Below are 10,510 nucleotides of genomic sequence, written 5' to 3'. Positions count from 1 at the left end.
TTTTGGGTCTGTAATGACATTTATTAGAAATACAATGGAAACTACATCAAGCACTCCAAGACAGACACCATTTCAAATCAAATACCCTTTTTAGATTACCCTGCAAAAGATTGTAACTTCTTGGTTTTTTGTTTTTTGTTTTTTTGGGGTTTTGGTTTTGTTTTTTTTTTTTGCCGTAGGATCGATGTGTTCACCAGAGAGACAGAGAGAGATAGAAAGAAGGAAAGTGAGGAATCACTTCTAGGCAGGATGCAATCCCTTCTTCTCCATTCTCTTGAAATTTGAGGCATGCTCACACACATGCCTGCTGTAGGTTTCAAGTTGCCAAATGAGTATCCAGTGCCTTAACAGCTGAGCCACACCTGCTGGTCCCTCCTGTCTTGTTTCATATACTCTCTTAACCTCTGACCCCAAAACCTTTCTGACAATGCCTGAGCCGGCTCATCAGCTTTGGCTTTATAAAATTTTGTATTGGCACTGCTGAAAATTTTTTCTATAATTCCCAGTCTTTTCTACAATCTGACTTTTTTTTCTTTGAGAGATGTTTTGCTATAGGACATGTATGCTTGCCGAAGAGACAGAGAAACAGAAAGCAAAAACTCACCCCCCAGGGGGATTATCATCCACAATTCTTTCTCCTCCATTCTCCTTTCAGGATTTTAGGCATGCAGTTGCACGCTCCCAGCATGAATTTCAAGCTGTCAGGTACAGGAATCAAACTATGGTTGGCCACGTGGGAGTCCAATGCCCCAATCACTACTCCACTTGCTGGCCCCCAATATAAAAGACTACTTATACTAACTGACAACTCTGCTGTCTTCAAAACTGTATTAAAAAAAAAAAAAAACCTATATCTTAACTCCCCAAAAAACACACTTGTCCTTTATCCTGCTAGTCATTCATATTCGTGCTTAAAATAATAATAATAATATTTTTAAAGGTGGAATTTAATTTTATTTACAGGATGTTGCAGGGTATGGAATTCCACATAAAAATAAGAAACCATTTTGGAGGACAAGCTTCATTCAGTATGTATAGTTTGGAACTGTTCAAGTATAGCTTCATTGTAAAAAGTGCTACAATAACAACCACATTTAAAAAGAGTTCTTGGTAGAGAAACAGTAAGGCAAACTTATACCAAGCACAGCACACGACAAACACCTTAGTGCCTCAGCTGTGCAGTCTAAAAGTTAAAGGCCCCAGGAGTCCCATCCTGCACTTGGAAGGTATAGCCATCAGAGGCAGTTTCTGCCATAACATTCTTTTTTTTTTTTAATATGTATAATTTTATTACAAAATCGGGGGGGGAAACACAAAATGCAACATCCTAAAAAAAAAAAATGACTATTGATACCAATTCCCAAAATTTATTATTGACACCAATCCCTATGAGTGTGCTGTACTACCACACACGAGTCAAGAAATTAAACCATAAAATATTTAAGAAGAGTCAACATCAGAAGCTATAAAATCTAACTGTACATAGTAGCCCCTCAAAAAGTTACAACCTGCATTCTTCAAACAAAGAATCTTATCAGCTATACAAAAATCTGTATAGTTTTTATACTGAAGCTAATATTGAGCTGCACTTTAATTCACATCCCTAGCAAAACAATTGCCTGAGCATACACACACATTCCCACACATCATTACAGGACAGCATTTTCTTCTCTTCTCTCTTTCTTCTTCTCCTCCTCCTCCCTTCCTCTTCTTCCTCTTCCTCCTCTCCCTCATCTCCTCGTTCATTCTGCTTCTTTGAGTCTCTTGGCCTGCCAGGGCCCTTCTTTCCTGCTTCGCTTTTGCCCTTGGCATGGTATGCAGCAATATCCTTCTCATATTTCTCCTTTACTTTACCTGCTTTCTGTTGATATAGTTGTTTATCTTTGGCTGACGGTTTAGACCACATTTCATTCAAGTTTTTTGCAATATTCCCAATGGACAGGCCCAGTGTTCACTTTTGATCTTTGGGCAATATTCAGAGCAAAACAGGAAGGAGGGAGACAGAGGCCTTTTAGGAGCTTTGGGATCCTTTTTCTTTCTCTTATCTCCTTTGGACAGGACGTAATTTTCAACTCCCTGTCATAACGAGCTTTGTCACTCTTTGCCTTATCTTCAAACTTCGACTTTTCCTTCACAGACATGGCCATCCATCTCTCCGAACATTTCTTGGAGAATTCAGCAAAATTGACCTAAGAGTCTGGCTGTTTCTTCTTGTGTTCTTCCTGGCAGGTCTGCACAAAGAAGACAGACAAGGACATTTTGCCCCTCAGCTTGTTCCACTCTCCTTTGCCCATGGTGACAGATGGCGTCTACCTAGAGGGCCAAAGACAGCAGGTGGTTCTCACACAACATTCTGATCTTCCTCTTCCTCTACAGAGAAAAACTGTTCAATCAAGTTTAATGAAGCCTTGTACACAGACTCATTTTCATGGTTTTGTAGGGCTTCAGTTTTATCCAGGTCTCCACATCCTTCGATCATTATACTAAGTTTCTCAGTTTCTCCCAGCTTCTCAGCAGCCTGAAAGATATTTGAAATGATATCCAAGATAACCATCCAATGATTTTGGTATCTTTCACAGTTAAGAGATTTATCAACAGTTCTATGATGCCACAGTGGACGAGGTATATAATCTGCTCAACTGTTCACCCCTTGTGTAGTTGGTCACAACCCATATGGCCTCATTTGTGTCTTAAGTCAGCCTTGGAGAGCACACCAACAAGGAAGGGGACCGACCCATGATTCACAACCTGCTGGATCTGGTCCTGCCGACCAGCGGTGATGTTGGACATTGTCCACATAGCTTCCTTCTAAATATCCGTTTTGGATTAGTTAGCAGGCTGGGGAAGATGGCGAGTGCTCCAGCATCTATCACAACCTGGGTCTGCTCATCTGTCCCAGTGACAATATTATGTATGGCACTTAGGGCAGAAGTCACAATGGGCAATTCAGTAGCTCCTTGAAACTTCACAAGTTGGGGGACAACTCCGGTTTTCATTTGGACCATCAGAAAGGTAGGAAATATTAGGAATCTGCTAATACTTCAGGATCATCGTGATGCAGAAGACGAACTAAAGTAGGAAGAATCTGCTCAACAGCATCTAGCCGGGGTGCGGGATTCTTGTTGCGGCAGAGGTTTGGAAGTGTCCAGGTAAGGTTACGTAAGTGACCACATGCTAATGGTGACATTTCAGGAACTGCAAGGAGAGCCAACAGTGGGTCAACTGCTCCATACTTGATAACCAGGTCCCGGAAAACTGAACCCTCCCCTGCGATGTTTCCTAGAGCCCACACGGCTTGTTCAGTGCTGTGTGCGTGGGGAGAGGCCAACAGAGAAATGAACGCTAGGATAGCACTCAGTCCACCACAGCCCCCGTCTGTTCTGACGTCCCAGAAGCAATGTTAGTGAGTGCCCATGCAGATTCAAACTGGGTGGGACTACAATCATATCTGCCCCAAAAGGACACACGATAGAAGTAAATTTCTATTATGTTAAGCACTAATATTTGGGATTTGATTTGTTATAGCTACTAAGTGTAATTAAATTAGGTATGAGGCTCATTCTGTCCTTCACCTTTTGTTCTAAGACATAACTATCCCCACAGTTCTACATCCAGCCCTAGAAACTTTTCATCTTTTATCCTTAAACATTCACTTGATTTGACCTTATTTCAAGTTCTTTTTCCACTGTGAGGTTATTCTGAGAACAGAAGTACCTGATATCCTGAAGACCAATAGCCAATCTTTCTGTTTTAGATTTTTAATTTTATCACCTATCTCATATATTCCTCAAAGAATGCCTCCCATCAACCATCCCATGGCAGGAGAATAAACTTATGCAATATTAAAGTATCTTGGGACCAGAAGTTCATGTAATGGCTATGTCACTGGACTCCCATGTAGTTGACTGTGGTTCAAGTCCCAAACCCAGAGGCTTAAACTCACGCCGGGCGCATGTGCGTGCATGCCCAAGATCCTGAGAGGAGAATGAAGGAGAAGGGATTGCAGTGTGACCATCCCCCCGGGGGGTGATTTCTCGCTTTCTGTCTCTGTCTCTCTGGCAAGTGCACACGCCTATAGCAAAAACCTCTCCAAAAAAATAAATAAATAAAATAAAATATATTAAAGCATTTTCCAACCACAGTAGCAACAATAGATTCAATTTCCTTTAAAAGCCAAGAGGAATCTCTCCTTTGCCTTATGTAAACTGAACATCTTGCAGTAACCCTGCCAGTTAGATATTCAGAGTAGCCTTTTTGTCTTCGGATGGTTACAAGAATAATTAATACCCAAAAGGTCCTTGCTACAAACCAGTCAATTCTAGATATTGTTAGACAGGAGAGGACTGCTTGGCAAATGTTAATCATCATAAAGATTATTTTTTAAAAATCTTATAAAGTAAAATGTAGTATTGGTTTCAACTCTCAGCATGGCCATATTCCAATACTGTACTCTTGAAAATCTGGTCTCACCATTTGATATCAAAGTTGATGTGCAGGTGGTGCTAATGGAATTTTCCCACCAGCCAACTACGCCTTTAAGGGAGATAGGATTCAAGTGAAATCTTACGAGCTTTGATTATAATCCGGTGCTTGTGCCACATAGCTGCCCTTCCCTACTTGTCATCCTTCCAAAAGACAATGATGGGTTCCATTAGACAAAAGTGACACCACAATAGTTATTACAGGAAGGAGGAGACATTTATCACTGGAATATTTTAGCAAATGAATCACAACAGCCTGATGGCATAATTCACATTCTGAGGCCAAGAACAAGAATGGTATCGTTTATTTTAGGACAGCAAAAGAGTAGGAAAAAAAAAAAAAGAAAAGGAAAAAACATATTGAAAAACATATGCTACCCCCCTCCAGCTCAAAGCTCTACAAACAGCAATGGCATTTGCAAAGTTCTGTGTGTCTTCTCAAATGTGGTTTCAGTTGCACTGTGTGTTGACATCTTTCTCTGTGTGCAGCATTAACTGGAAGAACAACAACTTGTGCTTTTTTCCTCCGTTTTGCTTCAGAGTAGAAATAAAAGGGAAGTAGCAATCGGTATTTACTTTAAGCACCCGTGTACTGTGAGAGGACACTACGATACATGAATATTCCCAACTGGTGTCATGAAAACATGCCCATTCCTTGAGCCGTTGAATCAGTGCAATGTGGAGGAGATGCCACCATGGACCCTCCTTAAGCCCTCTTCTGGAGCAGAGATAGGTGAAATAGGCGAATAAGATGATTGGGAAAGAATGTTATCTTCCAGTACAAACAAATGGTAGAGGTACTGGTTGAGTACACAAAGAACTGGAGTTTCAAACTGTAATTTTAAAAATAGTGCAGTGAAAAAAATGAAGGGGCTGTAACATGAAACAAATTTAAGAAGACAGAGAAAGAAACGGCATGCCAAGAACTATACTGATTAGGAAGTGGGCAATTTAATTTCTTCAGGAGAGTAAATCTCCAACATGAATTAATTTGCTTCACGCTGAGTCCTGCTGGTTTTTCTTCTTTCCTCAATCACTGTTTATTTCACAAAATCAGCACTCACCTATCTTCTTTGATTATTTAATTTCAGGAGGCTTTTCCTTTCACAAAGCAGTTAGCACAGCTACACTCGGCTCTGCATGCAATATGTAAACACATTATAATGGCCTGCCTAAGTGCGGGGATTATTTATTTCATCTTGGAGACAATATTGTTTGGATGCTCTACTTCTCCTCACGCGAAATCTCTCAGTGACATTCCTGAATCTGCTTCCCACTGTGTGCACCTTTCATTGACATTTACCAAATGCACGGGCTGTGATACAAAATCGGAAGGCAGGCTCAAACTGGGACATAGCTATCCTTATTTCTAAAGGCGAGGGGGCCATGGCTATAGCTGATCAAGCTAGTAAGTAATACATGAAATAATAGCATTTTTAAATGGAGAGTGTCGTTGATCGCTTTATTTCTTCATTTCTAACATCCCTGTGGATGTCTAAACTCTTTCAAATTCTCATTTTATGCATATGGGTCAGTATAAAAGCAAGGTTTATTAGGATTCAGGGCTATGACATTTCAAAAAACGAGGCTGGTATCTCAATGGATTTCTCTTGGCAGACTATTTAAATAAAGCTAATTTGAAATACGGTACAAACATTTAGAAACAAACAGCTAAGAAGTGTCACGTAGTTTGGTTTTTGTTTGGCCGCAAGGACAAGCATGATTCATCCAGCTTTTCTTTTTATCTTTATTTCCGATGCTTTTCTGCTTCTGATTAGTGACCTCAGTTGAGACTCCTTGCTCGTTGCAAGGGCTATGAATGGATTGTTCCAGCCTGAATCTGTTAGGATGCAATCTTCCTTCATCCTAGACATGAAGCCAGAGTTTTTCCACCCCCGGTCCATTGTAACCAGAGTTCTAGATGATAATGGTCAGGCTATTCAAAATGGCAATTCTGTTTTTCACATGATTTAAAATAAAGTTCGACTTCATGATGCTCGATGTAATTATATTTATAATCTTTATTTTCAATAACCGGCTGTCAGGCTCCCTCTATTTGAGCCAAAACATTTTCTTATCAAAATCCACCCCAGAAAAGATATGGTCATGAGACCAAAGATTCATATAGCTCTTCATGGTGGACTTTAACCATGAGATTAACCTCTCAGGTGATCAATCCATTGAGACTACATTTATATTTTTTGCTCACATGCTTTGTCACTTTAGAGACATGAAAATGCTGTTCATTGTTGCTAGGAGATGGGTGGCTATGGCAACAGCGTGGGGCAGAGCCAGATGGAGAGCCTAAAGCTTAGTCAGGTTCAGGTTCTTTTTTGATCTCCAAATGGCTCCATGGCAGGCATGAGCAAAGAAGCCTCAAATCACTGCCTCTTCAGCTTGTTTCAAAAGACAGACCACATGGATTCTCTTCACATGTCAGCTCTTTCCATTAACTACCGTCTTTTTGGTGCTTAACTGTCTACTACGAGGTTGTCTGCAAAGAAAAGAGCTGGATAACAAGGGGGATTATCACTATTTAACTATGTTTTCATACTGTTATTAATTTAGTTCGAATCTAGTGCCATATGCTTCCCTTCATCATTCCACGGAGCTCCTAGTGACTGCCATGGAAGTTCTGTACAAAGAATGAGAGCAGCATATGGTTTTAATAGTGGTTTGTTCATTCCTCAAAGATTTATGGGTATTTAAGAGTCACTCATCATTATCTTTAAGACACCCTTCAATTTCTTCAGAAGGGAGTGTTTAAAGGCGTCCTTACCATGACAAATACTGTTTCTTTTTCTTTTAAACTTGAAATGAAGAGAGAAAAAAATAATGATTTCTTTTTTTTTTATAATCAAGTAAAAAGGTAGCAAATTAGTCTTAAGTGGCCATAGGAATTTATCTATTTTTCTAACAATCTCTGACTTCCTGTTACACACATCAAACCCAGACTCCTAGGCCTGACCCTGCTCCACTCGTTCCCCTCCCGTTCAGCCAGAATGATTCATCCCCTGATCAGACCAGAGGTGTCATCTCATAACCTGTCTTCTCCCATCCATCCCCAACTATTCCTTCAGAAACGTAACCTCTATTTTTATGTCTGTTTCATTTTGTTCTGTTTGTTTTTATAGCGTCCATGTTCTAAAATGCCTTCTCTATCTAGAAGGCTCATAAATATTTATCTACCTATTATATACCGGGCCTCTGTGGTAGATGTTAGTATCTAAAGAAGATCATAGTGAGACGCCACGTCATCGGGTAAGGGTATGGATTCACAAACATCAACAATGGGCATCATTTTTGAAGTGTTCACTGTTGGAATGCAGATACTATTCCGTATCTAACGCTCATAATAATCCTATGTCATTATTATCATTTGCAGTTAAGAGATGAAGGAGCTCAGGCTCAGTGAGTGTAAGTGACTTACCCTAAGTCAGAAAGCCAGATAGCAGCAAAGTTTAGCCTAGAACCCAGGCCTGTCTCACTTCAGATACCTAATCACTCTACAAAAGAACTTCAAAAGTTTATAGAAAATGGGATTCAAGTGTTTGTTCATTTGGGGTGCAAACATATCTTGGAATCCATCAAGTTTTTCATAGTATGCATTTTCCTTGACTTTTTGAAGGCCTCATAATGCTTTAACACCATCAGATACTTTCAATAACGTAAGTGTGGATGATTCTTAGGAACCACTGCAAGAGCGAGTGATTAGCTTCATGGCAGAAGGTCAGAGAAGAGCTTTTTAGGGACTGGAAAGGGGTTAACCTCTAAGCAAGGAGTTTGACAGTGAACGTAGTAGACAAAGCACATTTTAGCAAGAGAGATAAACTTAAAACTTAATACCGTTTTTAGTTCTTTTAACCTTAGTCCTCTCAGTGCTCTCACTGCCCTTTCCAAAGCGCCAATCCACCTCTACCTCTTCAATACATTACTAATCTGCATCTCATTCTTCTCTGAACTACGAGAGCACTTCTTTTGTAGTAACCATTTTAGGTCTTGATTAGACAATGTCTTACACTGCTGTCAGGTTTTTTTTTCTTTCTCTCTCTCTCTCTCTCTGTCTCTCTGTCTCTCTCTCTTCTTTTTGACCATACAAATGGCAAGGCCAAGGGTCATACCTTTTTTCCATTTTTTGTCTTCCAAAGCTCCTAGAACTAGGTCGGGAACACAATAGACAATCCACACTCAACACACATGGGCCATAATGTCTCTTCACATTTGTATCTTGCTCTACAGTTTGTAAATTCTTTCATTTACATATTCTTCTTAGGGCTTTATGATAATCGAAGAACTATGCTGGCTTTCTATTTGTCATCTCCATTGTACAGGTTCAAGAAAACTGTAATTAAGTAGTTAATTGGAAAGCCCAGGTCACCATAGTGATAGATAGGTAATACATCCGGGAAAAGAATCTAAGTGTTCTTGTCCGCTATGCAGATGATTGGTAAATGGACTGACGGCCATGTTTCAGCGGATCTATCAAACCTCATGTCCACATTAACACTATTAAGCATATAGTACAACTCTCTCTGTCTTTAAATGGATATCCAATCAGTTTTATCTTAGAAAAGGGAACTGCAAAATATTCTACTTAAGCCATTCAGCTATTTAATAGCTAAACCTAGAGCAAAAAAAGGAAATTTTAAAACTGTGTTATAAAGTACCACGGTAGCCATACGTGTCCACTGAGATCCCTGGAAGCACCAGATTAACAAGCCTCACGTTGACTCTAAACAGCAGGTGGGTATTTCCCAACCATCTGCTGACTTCTCCAGTTGAGAGCCCTTGAGAAAGTCACTAACATGGTCATGAATGAAATGAATGGTCTTGCGCATTAATCAAAGACTGCAGGGAAGGAAGTGAATCAGACTCTCCCCCCTGGAGACTGGGCACACTGTCAAAACCCAGAGGGAGGGTACAACATGAGATAAAATGTCTCCTCTACTCCACACAAAGCTTGCTTTTCTTAAAAATGGAAATGACCCTTGGCCACTGGTGCTAAGACTAGCTGATGTGAACACACATTCCGGGTGAAGGCAGGGGTCCCAAGTGAGCCCTTTACAGGACCTTCTTAGCAAAACACTGTTGTCTTGGAAGTCAAAGCTGAAATCTCCTCGCCATGTTCAACTCATGAGCCAGGAAGTAAACACGTTATAAAGCATCTGCTGAGTCTCAGAGGGCTACCTGGCTCTTCTACTTGGCCTGGTTTTCTGTCCTCAGACTCAGAGATAACTCTGGCATTGACCACTGGGATAGAATTGAAAGGAGGCGTGTCAGCTCCACTCACTGGTAATTCCATTTAGAACTCCGAGGCTGGCTGTTTCACAGTGTGCCTGCATTTAACGCTCCCACTCCCATTACCTTCCTTCCCTCCTTCACATAATTCTGCACACACCGCACATGCACGCCCAACTCCATTACTCTGAAAAGAAGAATTCCTCGTGTTCGTCTTCATTTAATCTCTCCACAACCCCCCTTCAGAATCTTAGCACACTACTTTATATATAATACACGTTCGATAAACATTAAGCAAATAATATTTACTAGAGGTAAGACATGTATTCAATGGAGAGGGGAAAAAGTTAAATTGGTTTTCAAAACCATGAAAAATATTCAACCTCACTAGTAGATGATAAAAAGTTTTTGTGTACGTGTGTGTGCATAGCAAAATGCTGTACACCCGTTTTCACCTATATACTCGGCAAAGATTTTATTTTGTAAGGAGACTTTCAGTAGTCCATGTGAGAGTACCATGGCCCAAGGCTGCAACAGTTACTTTGTAAGTGAATTACCAGAAATTATTTTATTCTAATCAATTTCTTTTTTTTTTTCATAAGAGGTTTTTGCCTTAGGGCATGTGTGCTCACTAGAGAGAGAGAGGGACAGAGACAGTGAGCGGGAAAGTGAGAAATCACTCCCCAGGTGGATGGCCACAGCACAATCCCTTCTCCTCCATTCTCCTCCTGGGATCTTGGGCATGCATGCACACGCGCCCAGCGTGATTTTCATACCACCAAGTCCGGGAC

At 40.5% G+C, this 10,510-nt stretch overlaps 1 pseudogene; it reads right to left on the bottom strand.

Annotated features, from left to right (window-relative positions):
• Positions 1-1,183: 1,183 nt before the first annotated feature.
• On the bottom strand, positions 1,184-9,783 carry LOC102500334 (importin subunit alpha-1 pseudogene; annotated as a pseudogene).
• Between the last annotated feature and the right edge of the window lie 727 nt (positions 9,784-10,510).

The sequence above is a fragment of the Tupaia chinensis genome, unplaced genomic scaffold (assembly GCF_000334495.1).
Source record: "Tupaia chinensis unplaced genomic scaffold, TupChi_1.0 Scaffold000002_1, whole genome shotgun sequence".
NCBI lineage: Eukaryota > Metazoa > Chordata > Mammalia > Scandentia > Tupaiidae > Tupaia > Tupaia belangeri.
This window is presented reverse-complemented; position numbering and strand designations above follow the sequence as displayed.